This window comes from Symphalangus syndactylus, chromosome 2, assembly GCF_028878055.3.
Source record: "Symphalangus syndactylus isolate Jambi chromosome 2, NHGRI_mSymSyn1-v2.1_pri, whole genome shotgun sequence".
Classification (NCBI taxonomy): domain Eukaryota; kingdom Metazoa; phylum Chordata; class Mammalia; order Primates; family Hylobatidae; genus Symphalangus; species Symphalangus syndactylus.
In genome coordinates, this window is record NC_072424.2 from 78,040,795 (window position 1) to 78,064,046 (window position 23,252).

Below are 23,252 nucleotides of genomic sequence, written 5' to 3' on the forward strand. Positions count from 1 at the left end.
TCTACCTGACATTCAGTACATATTATATGTCTTACTATTTTCCTCGTAAGTTTAGAGGTTTCTATCATTTTGCTCACTGTCGTTCAATGAATGAATAAATGAATGAGTGAATGAATTTTAAATTTAATTACATATTCAGCATTTGAAAGAAAGAAAGCAAGTTTCCTTTAATGAAGGTATCATTATGTGCATATTATGGCTCTTTCAGCCTTACTCCCAAATAATTTTTTAATCGGTAGCTCCAAGATTGCTACATTGATTGAAATTCTAATTATTTTGCTATGAGCACAAATGTGCTCATAACTTTATCATGTTGCCATAAATATCAGTTATTTGGTAAGATAATGCTCCAGTCACCTCCTCCTACTATAATGGCTAATTATCTCTCTTGGGCTCTCACATTCCATTGTGAAAAACTAACATTAGCTCATATATAATAGTCATTCATAGTCTTTGCATGTTTGGTATGTGTGACCAAATGCCCTTTAATAGGTTCCATACTAATATTATATGACTATTAGTGAATTATCTAGTATAAATTTCTACAGGGCCTCTTAAGTAAATATGTATTTAGTTGGTTATGTTTTATGCATATTTAGAATTTGTTTGCATTATCCAACTTCACATGTATTATTTACCTGGTGGGAATATTTAGCTTTCTGACACTCTACTTTATCCTATGTATAAATTCACATATGTTTTATAAAATTCGTAACACTAATCCACCAAACGATCTTGATATCTGGTATATTATCATTTTCTTAATGAGGTGTTATCTATAGCAAAGCATTTGCTTAATCACTCACTTTTTGTTTGCTTGGTTTTGGCTGTTCCTCACTAAAAACAAGTATCTGTTGAAAAAAAAGGATGTCTCCAGAAAGTCAATGAGTCCTATAAAGAAAATTGTAGCAGATATTTTCTGAAGAAAAACTAATGTGTCAAAGGTAAGTAAAGCATAATTAATTTCTTGAAAGTGTTTTTTTTATTTTCTTCCCCAGCTTATAAAAAGAAACCTGTCTTGTATGTTGGTCAGGTTGAAACCTAATTGCATAATCTACGTTATTTCATTCTCAATTGTAGTTGAAACAACTCAAATTATTAAGTGTTTGCTTTCTATTTTCACATTTTTAAAATCTGATCTTTTGTTTAAAAAGTTGAGTCTAAAGAGCTAAAATTTGGGACAATTTAGAAGCTAAAGGAGGTGGGTTAATAATTTAGTTACATTTTGCTGTCCAATCAGCATCTCGTGGGAGTTTAGAAATAATTTTAGTTATTTGCTTTTAGCCCTTCTTATGTAACGCTAACATCGTGGACCTATCATAGGCTGTTATTCCATCTAGTCTGATGGTTTGTTTGCAGACTATTTCATTATGTTCTTAATTTTTTTCATTAAAATCTTTATGAAAGCTAAGTGGCAATTTCATGTTGGAGAAATGAAGCAGTGAAAATGGCTATCATATACCCATCATTTAAACACAGTACTTGGGGTGCCATGTTCCAGCACCACAGCTTAGTGCGCCAATACTGTGTAGTATAAACATCTCTTAATAGGTACCTGGGGTTGGAGTTTCTCTACTGTGTTCAACCTAAATGAGTACATGAGATGGCTATTGAAAGTATTTTTATATCTGTTTGGAATCCAAATAAATGTATTGTTATGGAGTCTCTGTCTTAGAAAACAGATATTTAGGGTCTCTAAACTTTTATTTTGAAATATCTGTAGACTGACAAGCAGTAGCTAAAATAGTACAGAGAGATTCTGTGTACCCTTCACCCAGCTTCTCCCATATAAAAAATCCTATGCAACCATAGTGCTTTATTAGATTTTTAAAAAGGTACTATTTTATTAGAACAGTTTCAGATTCACAGCAAAATTAAGAGGAAGGTATGGAGATTTCCCATACGCTTCTTGTCCTCCTCCCACATGCCTTCCCCGTATCAACATCCTCCACCAGGGTCATACATTCGTTAAAACTGATAACCCTGCACATCATAATTGCCCAAAGTCCATAGATTACATTAGGGTTCACTCTTGGTGTTGTGCATTCTATAGGTTTGGGCAAATGTGTAATGACTGGTATCCACCATTACATGACTATTCAGAGTAGTTTCACTGCCCTAAATCTCCTCTGTGTTTTGCTTATGCATCCTTTTCTGCTACCTTCAACCCTTGGCAATCACTGATCTTTTTGTTGTCGCCACAGTTTTGCCACTTTCAGAATGATTTGTAAAGTGAGGAGACTTTTGATGGACCCGTTCCTTCTGAGGCAGGATAGTTACAAAGATAAAAAACCAAGCCCCATTGATTATCTCTTAGAACTAGCAACTAAACCCCATGATTCCTTGGGCAGTTCCAAGAGTTCAGGTGCAGTATTCTTTATTTATATTTGCTTTGCTTAAATGTATCCAGCTTATAATTTAACAAATCAGCAAAAGAGAAAAGCAGAGAAAAATTAGCAGAGATATCTTTCCCCTAATTCCCTCCCCACCTCTTTTTTCCTCACCCAAAAAAACAGCACTCCTGGAGAGATGTTTATGAGATCTGCAATTTCTGGGCCTATCAAAAGTGTTAATTTGTGAGTTTCTGGGTCTTTTTTCTCACTGTCCTTCAGAACGGGCACCCCAGGAGCATGAAGGGCAAGTCTGTCTCAGATCTGTCTATCTATCATCTAAAGACTGTCTTGAATTTTATAGTCAAGTATTATATAACTGTTTCTGTATTAAAGATTGTGGGTTTTTAAAAGCTGATTTCTATTTTTTCTTGAATAGAATAGAGAGAGTTATTCTCTCTGAGAAGATGGGTTCTCCCTTGTCTGATGAACTTCAGAGCTTAAAAATAAGGCTGATTTGAAAGTAAATTTGCTGTTCTCTTTTGTTTTTATTTTTTGGTTCTGAGCCCAGGAACCTTTACCCTTTCTCTTCTCTTCCCACATAATGAACCTGGTCTCTTGTCTCATTCTGTATGTAATCCCCTGGCTGACTCCTAGCTTCAGCTCCAGACTTGATACCAAAACCCGTGAACAGGGGAATTAAAAGCAAGCTGTACTCTCTCACCAACTTTCTCTGATTTCTAGGCCTCCTTCAGGTTGGACCCCAGGCTTCTCCTACTTCCTGTCCATGTGGAGCAAATGCAGCTCAGCTGGTTCCTGAGTTGCTACTGCCCCGCCCCCATGTCCACGTGCTGGTCTAAGAAAAGGGCAGGGATATTGAGAAAGCAACAGAGAAGGGGCAACAGTGACAATCTCTGCCCAAGTGTGAAGGTCTCCCTGGCCCTCCAAAGAGATGTACAGACTTGATGAGGAGATGCAAAGGTCCTTCTGGTTGTAGGACTTCAATTATGATCTCTGAGGATCTGCTTCAAAATAAAGTCCCCCATATTGAAAAATCACTGATCTCACTTCAAAGGATAAAAGTAATCTTTACTAGAAAAGTCACACACACACACACACACACACACACATACTGCCCCCCTGCCACACACACACAATGGTAACTATGGGTGGTGTTATATGTGTTAATTAATTTTGTTGTGGTAATAATTATACAGTGTATATGTAATTAATTCATCCCATTGTATACCTTGAATATATGCAATTTTAATTTATTAAATATTTTCTTAAGATCTCCTTAAAGTATGTCTTTTAACTCTTTAACCATTTCAGCAATATCATCTTTTCTTTCCTTCATGTTCTTATTCTTGCCAATTAATTTTACTTTTAACATAATTTTTCTCTCTGACTTTTCAGGAATAACAATCTTAAAGGTTCTCTCTTTTTCCTTTAAAGGCAGTGATTGCAGATAAAGAAGCTGAAATTTTTGCTCTTATGACACAAAACAGCATGGCTTATAAAGAATTTTCCAGTGTCATTTGCCCGGGAGGTGCCATGTCCCCTCCAATTTTGTATCAGCTCTGTATTTTTTCTCTGTGACCTTGACAACAATTCTTCACATATTCATTCAATACTTCTTAACTTTCCTGGGTGTCAGATAAGGCACTCAGGACACAGTGGTGACAAAATAGATAATTAAGGGAAGCTTACACTGTAGTTGGGTGAAACAGTCCATAAATAAGTAATTGAACAATAAGCAAGATACTGTCAGAATGAAACCAGGATCATGAAGAAAAGGAATCAGAATGATTTCAAAAAGCATTTGAGGGCAGGGGAACCTGGGACTCTTTTAGATGGGTGCATCAAAAAGAGGGAAGACCTCACGAGCATGTGAAGTCTGAGCTGAGTCCTAGATGATAAGATAAAGCAACCATGAGAGGATTTTCTCTGAGAGCATGAGAAACAGGCTGCAGAAACATCAAGTGTCTGCCTTCTTCAGACATCTGTTTCCCCACAAATAGCAATCTATTCTACCTGCAGAGAATTTTGCAGTTATTCTCCTTCCCTCTCCCTCTGCGTCTTCCTCTCTCTCTCTGCCTTTCCCTCTCCCTCTTCCTCTCTCTCTCTCTCTCTCCCCGTGTGTGTGTGTGTGTGTGTGTGTGTATCTGTGTAACTCTATGAAAAACACTTCATCTGAGAAGCCAATGCATAAGTTAAATTTAGGGCAAATACAGAGGATAATAAGATTTGAGGGTGTAACAGAGGTAAAATAACCTTATTTGATTAACATTTTATTTCTACCTTAAAAAGAAAAATGTTTCTATTTATAATTATTTGATACATTTCTGTAAGTGCGTAAAAGCCTATAAGCTATCAAAGTTCATTCTATTAACTAAGGAGAAATCATAAGGGCTACATCTGGATAATAATACAAATTCATAAATTAGTAATTTATAATTCCCCATTGTAAATGATCGCTCAGCTGATCCACATGGGGACATCTGGCAATCAAACTAAATATTCCCATTTCCAGATGCAAGACATAACTAACTGGTTAATTGCCTTAAAAATTTTGGCCTTATGGTTTATTTTTAAAAAATCATTAGAAAATAGATAGATGATGAAAAAAATGTGGTTCCAAAAGTTTTTTATTTTTCTGAAAAATACTTCCATTATCACTGTTTTTAGCAAATTTGATTTAAAAATCTTTTTTTTTTTTTTTAAGTTTTGAGTTAGGGAAAATTTTTAAAGACTATAGGAGTTGGGGGGATTTTAATATTAGCCAAAAGGGTTTGAAGCAGAAAACTAGGATAAGAAAGGAAGTGAGGGGTGAGCAAAGGTCTCAAGCCAAATGGGGCAGAAGAAAGAGCCCAACTAGTTGTGACAAATAGAGGGAGAGCAGCTGCTGACCAGCCTCATGACCTTATTTATTACATGGGGAGGAGAGTTGGCCAGTGATGGAAAAGGAGGAAAACCATATCCTCCCTTGGGGACAAGGTATAAAGATCAAGGGATCTGTGAAGTCTAGCATGTCCCACAATGATGATGATGGTGATAATGACCACAGCAGTCCCTAGAGTGTGACACCAAAGCAAAGGGGAGGACAAACATACTCTCACGGAAATGAGGAGCACTGTGCAGCAGACGGAAAGCCTTCATTTGATTTCAAGCTTTTTTGACAAGAGACCTGTGTCTATTCCAGATTGGAATTGTCTCTTTTCTCATCACATCCTTTGGAGAGAACAAAAGTTAGGGAATGTCCATGGGGTTTTTGTGAAGATTCTTTGTACTGGGGATGGAAGGTACCGATGCATTGGCAGCTCTTCACTTCCCCCATGAAAATATACTATATCCCTCTCAATAAAAAAAAAAAAAATCAGGGAGAAGAAAGTTATGGTAGATGTTATTATCATAATGCCAAAATTCTGAGGAAAAGAAAAACCCACTTCAGAAGTATGCTCTTTCTTAACTGTACAAGGTGTCAGAGGAAGCAGATGTTTTGGCTGTTACTCAGTCTCCTACTCTCACTCTCTTTCTATCCTTTTCATCTTCCCCATCACTTCTCCATCATAAATTAATAACAGCATTGACTAATTTTATCATGTTTTGAATCAATTTTCATAGATCCATCTATTCATTTAAATAAATGCCTCTGATATACATCACCTTACAAACACTCCAAAATGTAAAACCTTAAGCACAAGAAGAAAGGCACGTGGAGAATTTGTGTTCCAGGACTAATGCTATTATTGTGGATTTTTTCCAGAAGAGGCTGAGCTGTGCACACCAAAAGATAGATTCGGGGATAGGGCTTTATTTATTTTTGTTTTTTGGTTATTGCAAGAAAATTAATTATGAAACTGGGTAATATTTTGTCTCTTATTTTACAAAAAATAATACCCATAAGGCGTGTTAAGTGTAAGTAACAGGAAGCCAGCCGTGCACCGATGTGTAATATGAAATGAGGACCCCACAATTTATGCTTCCTATGTAAGAGCATACATGATGGCTGCAAAGGCTTTAAGATCCGAGATACAACTGAGATGAAGAGTTTAAGGAAGGTGGTCACAGCCAGTGTTATACTGAGCCAAGCAGTTGCCACTGAGTCTCTACTTGTGAAAGGTGTGAAAGCAAAACTAAGACTTTAGTTCCCTCAGCCACAGTCTCCCTGAAGGGCAACAGTTAGCGTCAAGAGTCACTTTCACAAATGAAATGACTCACACTAAGTAGAAACAGTCAGCCAGGGCAGGAAGGGCTGTGACTCCTCATCAGTATCTCAGGGACCTTGGTCTCCTTCCTTCCTCTCCCAGACTTTTGTAAAAGTCTAGATGTTTTTCTCAGTATGATAAATTAAACTCATGAAAATAACACTTAATTTATATTTCTCCTATCATCATTCCACTTACTTTTACAGACTGTTAAATTGGATGATACATTGCTGAAGCAACAAAGAGTCCCTAAATAGAAAATGCCTTTGAAATAAGGCATAAGTTAATAAATACCAATTTAATTCAATTGGTATTGAAATTAAATCAAATCAAATTTTGCTGTCTTCCCTGCAAGATCATTGGATTAGAGAAGTCAGAAAACATGGGTTTTATTTTAGGATCCCTTATTAGACAAGTGACCTTAAACAATCACTTTAACCCAAGGCTCTGTTTCTCATTTATGATATAAAATTAGTCACATTGGTCCTGATTACCTATCAGGGCTATTGTCAGTATTGTATCAAATAATGTGTGCAAAAATTGCTCATTATTAATAAAATACTATTTAAATCCAAGGCCCTATTCTTAAAACAAGTTCTCAACTCAAACCTCACTTTTCTTGCAAATCCTTCGTGGACCTCTCTTTTGCCCAGGGTGGTAGAGGTTCACCTCTCCTTTGGTTGCACTATCCTGAGCTGGGAACGTCAACACTCCACTGAAGATGACACCGCTCAGCCTCTCCAGTATGGCTGTGTAACGAAGTTCTTGCCAGTGGTACGTGATCACAGGTGCTGTATACCACTTTCAGGTCATTTGAAGGATGGCTCTAGTCCTCCCCTTCCCCATCTCCCCTCTTGCTCACCGGATTATAGCCATTGTAGAGGGAGCTGAACAGCCATCTCAGACCACAAAAATAGAAGCAACAGATGAGGCTGGCAAAGCAGTAGGACTCAAAGAGCCTGAGTCACCCACACTGTGGAGCAGTTATTAACAGCCTCAGGGTGTCTTGTTCAGTGAGAGAATAAACTTCTATTTGTTTAAGCTACTGTATTTTGGCCTTTATTATAAAAATATCCTAATGGATATGTTCCAATTAATTTTGTCTATCTGTATTGTAGTACTCATCACTGTATATTGTCTTACTATTATCTTCTTAGCTTACTTGTTAAGTCCTTTAGCTGAACTCTGAGAGCAGGCACCATCCATTCTTGTGTGCCCAGCACTGAGAACAATGTGTAACTCAGAATAGACTCTATAACATTTAAATGAATTAAAAATCATTTTTTTAAAATTAAGAATGAACAAATAAGGCTTTTGAAGGAAATCTACAACTTTGCATTCTAGTTAAAATAGTAATTAAAAATTTTCAGGACTTCAATGCTGTTTATTTCCTGTCATTTAATTTTCATAATAATGCTACAGTTTGATGCTTCTTGAAGCCCAGTCAACTGTTTCATATTATATTTCCCTATTTCACTAATTTTAATTTTTGACAAAATTTAGTAGTTATCTAAGAATAATATTTCTAGGAGAGTGATAGGAACTCAGTTCTCAGTGGGGTAGGGAGACAAGTTTCTATAGGGTAGTACATAATATATTGTGAAAATGCTGCAGTAAAATTAGGTATAAATTAGTTAGGATTTATCAGTTAGGATACTACTATAAGAAAGGCCAAAATAATAGCATCTTAAACAAAAAGAACTTGTAACTACAGTGATATGATATTGGTAAAAACCCAACTATTATCAGTGTTTACAGAACAGGATTTAAACGCTCATTTTCTACTTGTAACTAGAGATATTCATACAAGAATTACCTGTAATAGTGAAAGAAATAAGGGAGACTGGGAAAGAGAGAGAGAGAAACAGAGAGAGAGAAGGAAGGAAGGAAGGAAGGAAGGAAGGAAGGAAGGAAGGAAGGAAGGAAGGAAGGAAGGAAGGAAGGGAGGGAGGGAGGGAGGGAGGGAGGGAGGGAAGATTCATTTAATAATAGAGAAATGGTAGTGTATCTATCCAATGGGATATTATTCTGTCATTTAAATCTAGCCGTAGAGGAGCTGTTCTGCCTCCTGAAGCCAGTTCCTTCACTTGTGCTTTAGATTTGGCCCGTTATTCTCCCTCAGGAGCCATACATTACCAATTACACCCTTTCTCCTTAAATTGCCCGCTTCCTCTAAAATGGATTCTTTCTTTGGCATTTAAATACTTCAAGTCTTGTTATCCTAAAAATAGCCTCTCTGCCCAAGAGCCTCCTCTAGCTATGCCCTACCCCCCTAACCTTTCTTAGCCAACCTTACTGAGGGTGCTCCACACTCATGGTCACCATTTTCCCATCACTTTTATGCTTTGAAGTGACCTAGGAAATGAAGCCTTCAGAAATCATAAGCTCTATACCCGCTTTAAGAGATTCTTCCCAGGCTCAGCCATAAATTTCTTCAGTTGTAAAATAGAGCAATTCAGCATTAAAGCTTAAAGGGCTCTCAAAGAGTCTACCTCTCAGTATTATTCAGTGGGATGATGAGGTTGATTAGTTCAGTACTAGCCACATCTTCTGAGTTTCTTGTGTGTTTCATCGTTGGAACCACACTTTGATGTGATTGCATCCAGTCCCATGGCTTTAAATACCATCTACATGATGGTCTATATGATCATCAACCACTCTCCTTAACTCTGGAAGTGTGTATTCAGTTTACACCTATTCTTTGTTGCTCCATGCTTCTGAAACATAACATGTCTAAAACTGAACTCTTAATTTTCTTCCTTAAACCTGCTTCTCCTGCAGTAAATGGCAACTCCATCTTTCGAATTGATCTACCCCAAAATCTCGGCATCACTCTTGATCATTTCTCATGATTTCACTACTATTGACCTTGTCTAAGCCAATATCATCTATCTTGTCTACACTATTGCAATAATCTTTTAACTGGTGTTCCTGTTTCTGTTCTTACTTTCATCCCTTTCAGTATCTTCATAGCAGCAATTAAAAAAAAAAAAAAGTCATGTCACAGCACTCCTCTGCACAAAGTCTTTCAATGGTTTTTTTATTTCACATAGAATAAACTCTAAAGTTATTTCCTAAATGGCGCTCCATCACATTGGACAGCCTTTGATTTTATCTCTCACCTACTCTGCTTTAGTCACTTGGATATGGCTATTCTTTAAAAACAGCCTCACAGTCCCCTGACTCAGAGCCTTTGTATCTGTTATTTCCACTTCCTAGAATCTCTCCCCAGATATTGGCATGGCTTACAGCTTTACTTTCTTCAAGACTTTGCTGAATGCTGTGTAAAATATCATACCTATATCCTGTTTACTCTGTAGGCACGATCTTTATTTTTTCCATAGCACATATCACCACCTGACGTATTCTATTATTGATTTATTTATGTGATTTTTGCTTGTCTTCTTCCACTGAAATGTAAACTCCCTGACAGCAAGGACTTTCTTTGCTTTTTAGTTTTTAAATAACTGAGCACATAAATATTCTTGAATCAATAAATGCATTTCTCTTCATCTAGGGTTCTCCTAGAACTGATATGTACATCACCTCATCTGACAGTCTGTTTTACACTTAATCATTTTAATATATAAATATGTTCATCTTATTTCAAACTGTAGCAAAGTAAAGAAATAATAATACCTTGAAATGGTGTCAGAATGCCTTTGAAGAAAATAACTGTCTTTTGTTTGGGAAATACCTGATAAACTGGTTGGGTTGAAAAGTGAAATCATGACAGCAAGGTTTGGCAGAAGGCAAGCAAAAAAGGGATTAAGTTGCTATGCAATTGCAATTTGGAGTGATGAAAAGACAAACAAATAGAGTGGTGGAGAAACAGAAGAGTATAAATAAGGAACAGTTGGGTGAATTGGGAGGCATGGCAAAGGGTTTATGACATCTAATTGTTAAGTTTATGTGGCTTGAGTTTCTCTGGTATAAACCATTATCTCCCCAAAGTCTTCTATAAAGTCTGCTGCTTCCAAAAGGGTCTTTCATTAATGGCTAGTGCGTGTGTGTGTCTGTGTGTATGTGTGTAAATAAGGAAACAGATTGCATTGTGTTTGGGCCATGCCAGGGTGAGAGTAGAGGAAGGACAGGGTATGGTGGGAGAACAGATAGTAGTGCGGGCAGGACATAAATGCCATAGATGACCCTGAGTGATTGAGCCCTGCTGGAATCAACAAGTATTTTGGTGAGAACATTGGGGTCTGAGCCAATCTTCCATCATACTTATGGGGAAGAAATGCCCGAGGAGCCCTCTGTGTTCCTTGACCAAACTTTCCTTGTATTTGAAGACTCTCCTTTTATTTATGCTAATCTTTACAGAAATGTAGTGACTCGAAGACAGAAATTGTTACTCTTGAATCCTTTCCAGACTAAATAAATAAATAAATGACCAATTTCACCATTATCATCTAGAAAGTTATTTTTTTTCTTTCTTTTTATCTTTCCTCTGTACTTGCTTCAATACCTTCAGGCTCCTTTTATTTCTCTTAAAATAGAGAAGAAAGTTAGAGTGAATGTGCCAAAGCAGGTCTCAAACTGAGTACATGAGGACTATTTCTCATTGCCTACATATATCCCTTCCTCATAAAAGATAACAATGGACTTTTCACGTATTCCAAAAGGTCTTGCCTTGCCAATTCACATGTAACTTTTGGTCCTCCTCTAATTATTAGACCTTCTAATTAGATCAAGAGAACTATTTTTCTAAAAATTAGATGCGTAAACAATATTACTTTTGCTACCCCATCCATGACAATGTTCTCCACCAGAATTTTCATATGAACTGTGCAGTAAACTCGTGAGTAATTTGAATCTCATTGCAGCAAACTCTCTGGAGCCTTTCTAGGGAAATATAACGGGAAACATTATTTGAAACAAGCATGCCATTGTCTGGAGCTCAAAAATCTACTTTGAAATAATAGATGTTGCTGCAAGACAATTTGATGCCCTAATATGTTTAAAGTTATAGTTAAATAAACTTAACCCATCACACATCTCAGAATTAGATAGTGTCTATATGCCACGTTTATACTATTGTTTAAAAATACATTGTGTGACTTGAAGGTCTACAGAGGTGGCCTGAAAGAGAGCCTCTTCCCTCTTCCCCCTGTGTGAATTGTGCTGTTGATTAGCTGCTCCATGAGCCTAGAAAAGCTGCCAGTTAATGCCAGGAACCCCAAAGCTGAAGGAAGATTTGCAGCTGTGACTGGCCTAGATGCTGGCAGTGCCAGGCTTGTGATCTGTTGGAGCTGCTGCTGCCTGTGCTGCCTCTTCTAGCATTTTCGAATTGGAAAAAAGATGGAACAGGGAAAGCTGGAGATCAGAAAAAGGAGGCTTGGCTCACATAATAGCTATTCCCTTAATCTATGCAGGTTTGAGATCTTCCCTTTCTTTAAACGATTCATTTCTGTGACCATCACTCCCCCACTGCCAGTATTCTTTTTCGCCCTCATTTACTTGGCCCTCCAACTTAAGAAATAAAACATTTAAAACAAAGCCATATTTCCCCACTTCCAAAAAACTTTCCTCTTTGTGCAATGCTACCTATTAGAACACTCTAATCCAAAGAAAAGTGACTGAAAAAATTTAGATTACTCAAAATGGCATCTTGATTTTTATCAGTTGGCTCTATTCAGAAATTAGATTCTTACCTTGATCTATGTTGGACTGAAACCTCCTGCCCACCAAATAAGGTCATATTTAATCACCAAATTATGCCCTATGGTTGTGAAAATCACAACACTTGTTTTCATAGGCAGGCTCTCCAATGTCCAAATCTTAATTTGGCTAAATTATATCTGTTTGATATGTTTGTTGGTTTGTATTAAACTGAACTGAATGAGGAATGAGAGATCTGGTCCTTTACTTATTGTCACCATCTGTAAACTATTTCATCTATAACCAAAAGAAAGACAACACACACATACACACACACACACATGCACACATACACAAACACACACACATTAGTCATTACTCTGCTCATTATTTGAGGGGAAAGAAATTTATTCGTTTATTATTAACTTTATTATTCCCAGCTGAAAACCTTAAATCAAATTATACAAATACATTCAATCTCTCAAATTAAAATTAGTAGGAACAAAATAAAACTATAATTCATAGACTGAAAATCTTCTACATTCAAATAATAATTTTTGTAAATAATAATTTTTGTAAAAATGTAAGCAATATTATTTTTTCTGCCCAGCTTTAATTCTTTTAGGGACATGAAAGGAGGAGGTCACACCAAAAAAAAAGCCAATTTACTTTTGAAATGTTTTCAAATGATGAGAGGAAGGAGACTATACTATAAAAACAGGATATTGAGCTCAAATGAAGATGAGTATAGCTGTGGCACCCAAGGGGTGTTGGTTCTTGGAAGCAGCGTAGGGGCAGGTTTTATTTGAAAATATGTAATGAAGTTTACCAGAATACAACAACCTGGGGGCTATAATTAGGAGGTAGCATAATAATAATATTGATTTTTAAAATTATAATAATTTCTCTCTTGGCAAGCCCTGCAGGACAAATTACCAAAACTCCAGACAGCTCTCATTTTCCCTTTCTTCTGAGTAGATTCGATCATGAAGATCACTCACCCATTATAAACTCTCCATCTCGTAAAAGCTTCAGGAACATGCAGTGTGGCTTTCCTGGCCACCATCTCTTCAGCAGTGTTCTCTTTATGCTGTGACATAGCCATTTGTTCCCTGTTGTTAATCCATCTCTCCAGGAATGGTCCTAGAGACCCTTCCTCTCCATTGGGCACTATCCTTTGGTGGGGATCAGGTTCTTTCTTCAACCAGAGGTGAAATTCTCTGGACCAGAGGAAAACATGGAGCACACTTAGGGGTCCTAGTCTCCAGCAGAAGCTCCAGTATTGAAGTTCTTTATCTGAGTCATTCTTTCCATTTTTTTTTACAGCAACCCATCTCTCTAAAAATATATATACAGTCTTCTGCAAGGGTTATATGAAAGTAACATTGGTTTGTTCATTATTTCTTTATTATACAATGTTGATTTAGAACCTACTATGTGCCAACCTCCTTCTCACATCATTGATCAAGACAATAAGCTCCCCTAAATCTTATTTTCTAATGAAGGGAAGCAGGTAGGAAAAAAATAAATGCATTAAAATGATCCAAATAGTGACATATCCAATGTAGGAAATTAAGTATGGAAGGAGAATTTTCAAGGGAGTAGACATGCAGTGTCTTCGAACAGGTGGACAGGGAAAGCATCTCTGAGGCCCACCAGCGCTGAGGCCTGGGAAAGAGCAGGTGGCAGCATGCTTACTGCTTTCCTTTGAGAAGCAGAAGGTAGGTTAGTGTGGCTGGAGAACAGTGAGGCAGAGAAGGGTGCAAAAGGAGGTCAAAGCAGTCCAGACCAGGGCCTAGGAGGCTATAGCAGGGAATTTGATTCTTGGTTAGCAGTAGTGTGAAAGAAGAATAACCATATCAGCTAAATCAATATGATTATATGACTAAGTCATTTGAAAAGAGAATTTGCCAATAGGGTTTACATATGAATGCATGGACTGAGATAATGCCACACCTGAGCAATTGTCCACCTTAGCAATTACCACACCTTAGCGTTTCTTAGAAAATGTATACAGAAAGAGTTTCAGGCACAGTTCAGCTGATGTTCCTATTCAAAGAAAAAGAGGAAAAAAAAAAAAAGAAATAAAATTATAAATATGGCAAAAAATACAATTTCATTTTTCAAGAGCAAGGTTACATGCATCAGTCTATGAACTGGTATAAGAAAGTATAGTTTCTACAAAACGTGTCACATACAGTAAAAATTTTCATTCATTTAAGCAATGCATGTCAATATCACTGAAAAACGTGCCAATGTGCAATGCCATGATGTACCCTAACCAAGAAAGCCCTAGGTTAAGCTATCTTCACAAAGGAATAAGTCAGTTTTGACTACTATAACAAAAAGAACATTTTTTAAATAGAGCATGTCATTGGGCAAATTTTGTTCCATTAACTACTACTTCTGCCTATGAATGAATGCTTATACAGAAACTGTTCTTCTTTTTTTTTTTTTTTTTTTTTTGAGACGGAGTCTCGCTCTGTCGCCCAGGCTGGAGTGCAGTGGCGCAATCTCGGCTCACTGCAACCTCCTCCTCCCGGGTTCACGCCATTCTCCTGCCTCAGCCTCTCCGAGTAGCTGGGACTACAGGCGCCCGCCGCTACGCCCGGCTAATTTTTTGTATTTTTAGTAGAGACGGGGTTTAGTTTGAGGTGATTGGGGAAAGGGATCTAAATTTTGATTTTTTTTTTTCTTTTGAGACGGAGTCTGTCTCTGTCACCAAGCTGGAGTGCAGTGGCGCGATCCCGGCTCACTGCAACCTCTGACTCCCCGGTTCAAGTGATTCTCCTGCCTCAGCCTCCCGAGTAGCTAGGATTACAGGCGTATGCCACCATGTCCAGTTAATTTTTGTATTTTTAGTAAAGCCGGGGTTTCATCATGTTGGCCAGCATAGTCTTGATCTCCCGACCTTGTGATCCGCCCACCTCGGCCTCCCAAAGTGTTGGGATTACAGGTGTGAGCCACAGTGCCCAGCCTGAATTTTTATTTTCTCCATTACTTCATTACTATTTGGAAAGCCAGTAAGTAACAACAAATATTATGAAGCACTCTAAGAGCTTGCCTACAATGTTAAACCAATGAGCATTTAGGAAGAGAAATATAATCCACATGTTCCTGATTGACTTATAATTAAATCATTTGTAAGAACCATTTGATGTCCAAAATGCCGTGTAAGATTTTTTTATAAGCTTTGTTTCCTTAAAGCAAAAAGATCTATTATTGCCAAGAGTAAACAAAGCTTAAAGGCACATCTACTTTAACAACAACAACAACAAAGCCTAAAAATCAAATAACCAAACAAACAAACAAAAAGCAACAAAAACAAAAGCCATTCGATTGTCCCGGTGGAACGCCTCACCAGAGCAGCACGTAGCAGGCCCCGGCAGAGGATTAACACAGTGGCTGAACACCGGGAAGGAACTAGCACTTGGAGTCCGGACATCTGAAACTTGTTGTTGGCTGTTTGAGAAGCTTCCAGCTTTTTGGCTATTATAAACAATGCTGCCATGATCATTCACATCTTTGGTAGACATCAGTTTTCATTCCTCTCAAGTAAATGCCTAGGATGGAATTGCTACCTTGTATGATTGTTGGAGCCAAGATGGCCGAATAGGAACAGCTCCAGTCTCCAGCTCCCAGCCCCAGCGACACAGAAGACGGGTGATTTCTGCATTTCTGCTTGAGGTACCGGTTTCATCTCACTAGGGAGTGCCTAACAGTGGGTGCAGGACAGTCGGTGAAGCGCACTGTGCGCGAGCCGAAGCAGGGCGAGGCATTGCCTCACTCGGGAAGCGCAAGGGGTCAGGGAGTTCCCTTTCCTAGTCAAAGAAAGGGGAAACAGACGGCACCTGGAATATCGGGTCAGTCCCGTCCTAATACTGCGCTTTTCCAACGGGCCTGGAAAACGGCACACTAGGAGATTGTGTCCCGCACCTGGCTCGGAGGGTCCTATGCCCACGGAGTCTCGCTGATTGCTAGCACAGCAGTCTGAGATCAAGCTGCAAGGCGGCAACGAGGCTGGGGGAGGGGCGCCCGCCATTGCCCAGGCTTGCTTAGGTAAACAAAGCAGCCAGGAAGCTCGAACTGGGTGGAGTCCACCACAGCTCAAGGAGGCCTGCCTGCCTCTGTAGGCTCCACCTCTGGGGGCAGGGCACAGACAACCAAAAACTCAGCGAGGACCTCCACAGCCTTAAATGTCCCTGTCTGACTGACAGCTTTGAAGAGAGTAGTGGTTCTCCCAGCACGCAGCTGGAGATCTGAGAACGGACAGACTGCCTCCTAAAGTGGGTCCCTCACCCCTGAGCAGCCTAACTGGGAGGCACCCCCCCAGTAGGGACAGACTGACACCTCATTCAACCGGGTACTTCTCTGAGACAAAACTTTCAGAGGAACTATCAGACAGCTGAATTTGTGGTCTCACGAAAATCCGCTGTTCTGCAGCCACCGGTGCTGACACCCAGCCAAACAGGGTCTGGAGTGGACCTCTAGTAAACTCCAACAGACCTGCAGCTGAGGGTCTTGTCTGGTAGAAGGAAAATTAACAAACAGAAAGGACATCCATACCAAAAACCCATCTGTACATCACCATCATCGAAGACAAAAAGTAGACAAAACCACAAAGATGGGGAAAAAACAGACCAAAAAAACTGGAAACTCTAAAAAACAGAACACCTCTCCTCCTCCAAAGGAATGCAGTTCCCCACCAGCAACGGAACAAAGCTGGATGGAGGATGACTTTGATGAGTTGAGAGAAGAAGGCTTCAGACGATCAAACTACTCTGAGCTACGAGAGGAAATTCAAAACAATAGCAAAGAAGTTAAAAACTTTGAAAAAAAATTAGAAGAATGGATAACTAGAATAACCAATGGAGAGAAGGGCTTAAAGGAGATGATGGAGCTGAAAGCCAAGTTTCGAGAACTACGTGAAGATTGCAGAAGCCTCAGTAGCAGATGCGATCAACTGGAAGAAAGGGTATCGCTGATAGAAGATGAAATGAATGAAATGAAGAGAGAAGGGAAGTTTAGAGAAAAAAGAATAAAAAGAAATGAACAAAGCCTCCAAGAAATTTGGGACTATGTGAAAAGACCAAACCTACGTCTGATTGGTGTACCTGAAAATGATGGGGAGAAGGGAACCAAGTTGGAAAACACTCTGCAAGATATTATCCAGGAGAACTTCCCCAATCTAGCAAGGCAGGCCAGCATTCAGATTCAGGAAATACAGAGAACGCCACAAAGATACTCCTCGAGAAGGGCAACTCCAAGACACATAATTGTCAGATTCACCAAAGTTGAAATGAAGGAAAAAATGTTAAGGGCAGCCAGAGAGAAAGGTCGGGTTACCCACAAAGGGAAGCCCATCAGACTAACAGCTGATCTCTCAGCAGAAACTCTACAAGCCAGAAGAGAGTGGGGGCCGATATTCAACATTCTTAAAGAAAAGAATTTTCAACCCAGAATTTCCTATCCCGCCAAACTAAGCTTCATAAGTGAAGGAGAAATAAAATACTTTACAGACAAGCAAACGCTGAGTGATTTTGTCACCACCAGGCCTGCCCTAAAAGAGCTCCTGAAGGAAGCACTAAACATGGAAAGGAACAACCGGTACCAGCCCCTGCAAAAACATGCCAAATTGTAAAGACCATCGAGGCTAGGAAGAAACTATAGCAACTAACGAGCAAAATAACCAACTAACATCATAATGACAGGATCAGATTCACACATAACAATATTCACGTTAAATGTAAATGGGCTAAATGCTCCAATCAAAAGACACAGACTGGCAAACTGGATAAGGAGTCAGGACCCATCAGTGTGCTGTATTCAGGAAACCCATCTCATGTGCAGAGACACACATAGACTCAAAATAAAGGGATGGAGGAAGATCTATCAAGCAAATGGAAAACAAAAAAAGGCAGGGGTTGCAATCCTAGTCTCTGATAAAATAGACTTTAAACCAACAAAGATCAAAAGAGACAAAGAAGGCCATTACATAATGGTAAAGGGATCAATTCAACAAGAAGAGCTAACTATCCTAAATATATATGCACCCAACACAGGAGCACCCAGATTCATAAAGCAAATCCTCAGTGACCTACAAAGGGACTTAAACTCCCACACAATAATAATGGGAGATTTTAACACCCCACTGTCAGCATTAGACAGATCAACGAGACAGAAAGTTAACAAGGATATCCAGGAATTGAACTCAGCTCTACATAAAGTGGACCTAATAGACATCTACAGAACTCTCCACCCCAGATCAACAGAATATACATTTTTTTCAGCACCACACCACACCTATTCCAAAATTGACCACATAGTTGGAAGTAAAGCTCTTCTCAGCAAATGTAAAAGAACAGAGATTATAACAAACTGTCTCTCAGACCACAGTGCAATCAAACTAGAACTCAGGATTAAGAAACTCAGTCAAAACCACTCAACTACATGGAAACTGAACAACCTGCTCCTGAATGACTATTGGGTACATAATGAAATGAAGGCAGAAATAAAGATGTTCTTTGAAACCAACAAGAACAAAGACACAACATACCAGAATCTCTGGGACACGTTCAAAGCAGTGTGTAGAGGGAAATTTATAGCACTAAATGCCCACAAGAGAAAGCAGGAAAGATCCAAAATTGACACCCTAACATCACAATTAAAAGAACTAGAAAAGCAAGAGCAAACACATTCAAAAGCTAGCAGAAGGCTAGAAATAACTAAAATCAGAGCAGAACTGAAGGAAATAGAGACACAAAAAACCCTTCAAAAAATTAATGAATCCAGGAGCTGGTTTTTTGAAAAGATCAACAAAATTGATGGACTGCTAGCAAGACTAATAAAGAAGAAAAGAGAGAAGAATCAAATAGATGCAATAAAAAACGAAAAAGGGGATATCACCACCGATCCCACAGAAATACAATCTACCATCAGAGAATACTACAAACACCTCTATGCAAATAAACTAGAAAATCTAGAAGAAATGGATAAATTCCTCGACAAATACACCCTCCCAAGACTAAACCAGGAAGAAGTTGAATCTCTGAATAGACCAATAACAGGTTCTGAAATTGTGGCAATAATCAATAGCTTACCAACCAAAAAGAGTCCAGGACCTGATGGATTCACAGCTGAATTCTACCAGAGGTACAAGGAGGAACTGGTACCATTCCTTCTGAAACTATTCCAATCGATAGAAAAAGAGGGTATCCTCCCTAACACATTTTACGAAGCCAGCATCGTCCTGATACCAAAACCTGGCAGAGACATAACCAAAAAAGAGAATTTCAGACCAATATCCTTGATGAACATTGATGCAAAAATCCTCAATAAAATACTGGCAAACCGAATCCAGCAGCACATCAAAAAGCTTATCCACCATGATCAAGTGGGCTTCATCCCTGGGATGCAAGGCTGGTTCAACATACGCAAATCAATAAATGGAATCCAGCATATAAACAGAACCAAAGACAAAAACCACATGATTATCTCAATAGATGCAGAAAAGGCCTTTGACAAAATTCAACAACCCTTCATGCTAAAAACTCTCAATAAATTAGGTATTGATGGGACGTATCTCAAAATAATAAGAGCTATCTACGACAAACCCACAGCCAATATCATACTGAATGGGCAAAAACTGGAAGCATTCCCTCTGAAAACTGGCACAAGACAGGGATGCCCTCTCTCACCGCTCCTATTCAACATAGTGCTGGAAGTTCTGGCCAGAGCAATCAGGCAGGAGAAGGAAATAAAGGGTATTCAATTAGGAAAAGAGGAAGTCAAATTGTCCCTGTTTGCAGATGACATGATTGTATATCTAGAAAACCCCATTGTCTCAGCCCAAAATCTCCTTAAGCTGATTAGCAACTTCAGCAAAGTCTCAGGATACAAAATTAATGTACAAAAATCACAAGCATTCTTGTACACCAATAACAGACAAACAGAGAGCCAAATCATGAGTGAACTCCCATTCACAATTGCTTCAAAGAGAATAAAATACCTAGGAATCCAACTTACAAGGGATGTGAAGGACCTCTTCAAGGAGAACTACAAACCACTGCTCAATGAAATAAAAGAGGATACAAACAAATGGAAGAACATTCCATGCTCATGGGCTGGAAGAATCAATATCGTGAAAATGGCCATACTGCCCAAGGTAATTTATAGATTCAATGCCATCCCCATCAAGCTACCAATGACTTTCTTCACAGAATTGGAAAAAACTACTTTAAAGTTCATATGGAACCAAAAAAGAGCCCGCATCGCCAAGTCAATCCTAAGCCAAAAGAACAAAGCTGGAGGCATCATGCTACCTGACTTTAAACTATACTACAAGGCTACAGTAACCAAAACAGCATGGTACTGGTACCACAACAGAGACATAGATCAATGGAACAGAACAGAGCCCTCAGAAATGATGCCGCATAGCTACAACTATCTGATCTTTGACAAACCTGACAAAAACAAGAAATGGGGAAAGGATTCCCTATTTAATAAATGGTGCTGGGAAAACTGGCTAGCCATATGTAGAAAGCTGCAACTGGATCCCTTCCTTACACCTTATACAAAAATTAATTCAAGATGGATTAAAGACTTATATGTTAGACCTAAAACCATTAAAATCCTACAAGAAAATCTAGGCAATACCATTCAGGACATAGGCGTGGGCAAGGACTTCATGTCTAAAACACCAAAAGCAATGGCAACAAAAGCCAAAATCGACAAATGGGATCTCATTAAACTAAAGAGCTTCTGCACAGCAAAAGAAACTATCATCAGAGTGAACAGGCAACCTACAGAATGGGAGAAAATTTTTGCAACCTACTCATCTGACAAAGGGCTAATATCCAGAATCTACAATGAACTCAAACAAATTTACAAGAAAAAAACAAACAACCCCATCAAAAAGTGGGCAGAGGACATGAACAGACATTTCTCAAAAGAAGACATTTATGCAGCCAAAAAACACATGAAGAAATGCTCCTCATCACTGGCCATCAGAGAAATGCAAATCAAAACCACAGTGAGATACCATCTCACACCAGTTAGAATGGCCATCATTAAAAAATCAGGAAACAACAGTTGCTGGAGAGGATGTGGAGAAATAGGAACACTTTTACACTGTTGGTGGGACTGTAAACTAGTTCAACCATTGTGGAAGTCAGTGTGGCGATTCCTCAGGGATCTAGAACTAGAAATACCATTTGACCCAGCCATCCCATTACTGGGTATATACCCAAAGGACTATAAATCATGCTGCTATAAAGACACATGCACACGTATGTTTATTGCGGCACTATTCACAATAGCAAAGAGTTGGAACCAACCCAAATGTCCAACAACGATAGACTGGATTAAGAAAATGTGGCACATATACACCATGGAATACTATGCAGCCATAAAAAATGATGAGTTCGTGTCCTTTGTAGGGACATGGATGAAACTGGAAAACATCATTCTCAGTAAACTATCGCAAGGACAAAAAACCAAACATCGCATGTTCTCACTCATAGGTGGGAATTGAACAATGAGAACTCATGGACACAGGAAGGGGAACATCACGCTCCGGGGACTGTTGTGGGGTGGGGGGAGGGGGGAGGGACAGCATTAGGAGATACACCTAATGCTAAATGACGAGTTAATGGGTGCAGGAAATCAACATGGCACATGGATACATATGTAACAAACCTGCACATTGTGCACATGTACCCTAAAACCCTAAAGTATAAAAAAAAAAAAAAAAAAAAAAAAAGCCATTCAATAGCATGATGAAAATGCACTGTACCTCAAAAGGAGACAATATTCCGGCTCCAGAGCCATGTACATTGACAATCCTCTTAAGTTTTGACCCAGGTATAAATTGCTGGCCAATCTCATCTCATTTACCCTTTTATGATTGGATGGGTAGTACATGGAACAGAAACTTAACTTTAAATGCAAACAACTGCTACAACTGACCTAACCCCAAACAACTCCAGAACGCCTACTCTCAGACCTTGCTTTGATCTTGGACGATTAACAATAAGACTAAGAAATTTTTGACAGGCGGACAAATTGAAATTTTCCCACATATGTAATAAAAACAGAGTTCTCTTTTTTAACTATACTTTTTACTATACTTTTAAAATTTACTTTGTTCCATGTAGGAACAAAGTAGGAAGTATTTATTTCACTCGGTATGGGACTTCAGAGTAGATGGTCCTAACCAACCCTAAAATTTAATAATCTTCTTGTGACCAGCTTGCCAATAGAAAAAGCATCTTATAGTTTGGCCTGTAAGTGAACTTGGGCAAAGAAACAAATACAGGGACAAAGATTCAGCTAGAAAGTTGTATCTTTTTCAAAAATAAGGAATATGATTGTCAAATATTTAATGACTCCACATTTAGAATCAAATCATTGAATATGTTTTTGGTAAAGGATGTATGTGAAACTTAACTCTAAATGTCCTATATTTTTAAAATAATGTATACAAAAATACATTTTTAAAACCAAATTGTTTACTATTCATTCTCAAAGTATTTGCAATTCACTAGAAACCTAAAAATACTATTTTCAAAAATTATTACATAACAAATTCCTATTCATTGTAGAAAATTAGGAGATAAAAATAAATTTAAAGAAATAAATTCACACCATGGAATACTATGCAGCCATAAAAAAGGATGAATTCATGTCCTTTGTACGGACATGGATGAAGCTGGAAACCATCATTCTCAGCAAAACTATCGCAAGGACAAAAAAACAAACACCACGTGTTCTCACTCATAGGTGGGAATTGAACAATGAGAACACTTGGAGACAGGAAGAGGAACATCACACACCAGGGCCTGTTGTGGGGTTGGGGAAGGGGGGAGGGATAGCATTAGGAGATATACCTAATGTAAATTATGAGTTACTGGGTGCAGCACACCAACATGGCACATGTATACATATGTAACAAACCTGCACATTGTGCACGTGAACCCTAGAACTTAAAGTACAATAAGAAAAAAAAGAAAGAAATTCAGATCACCTGTATTTCCACCATCCTGTAGTAACTATTATTCACATGTGTATATGTATGTGTGTGTATATCTATATGTGTGTATATACACATATATAC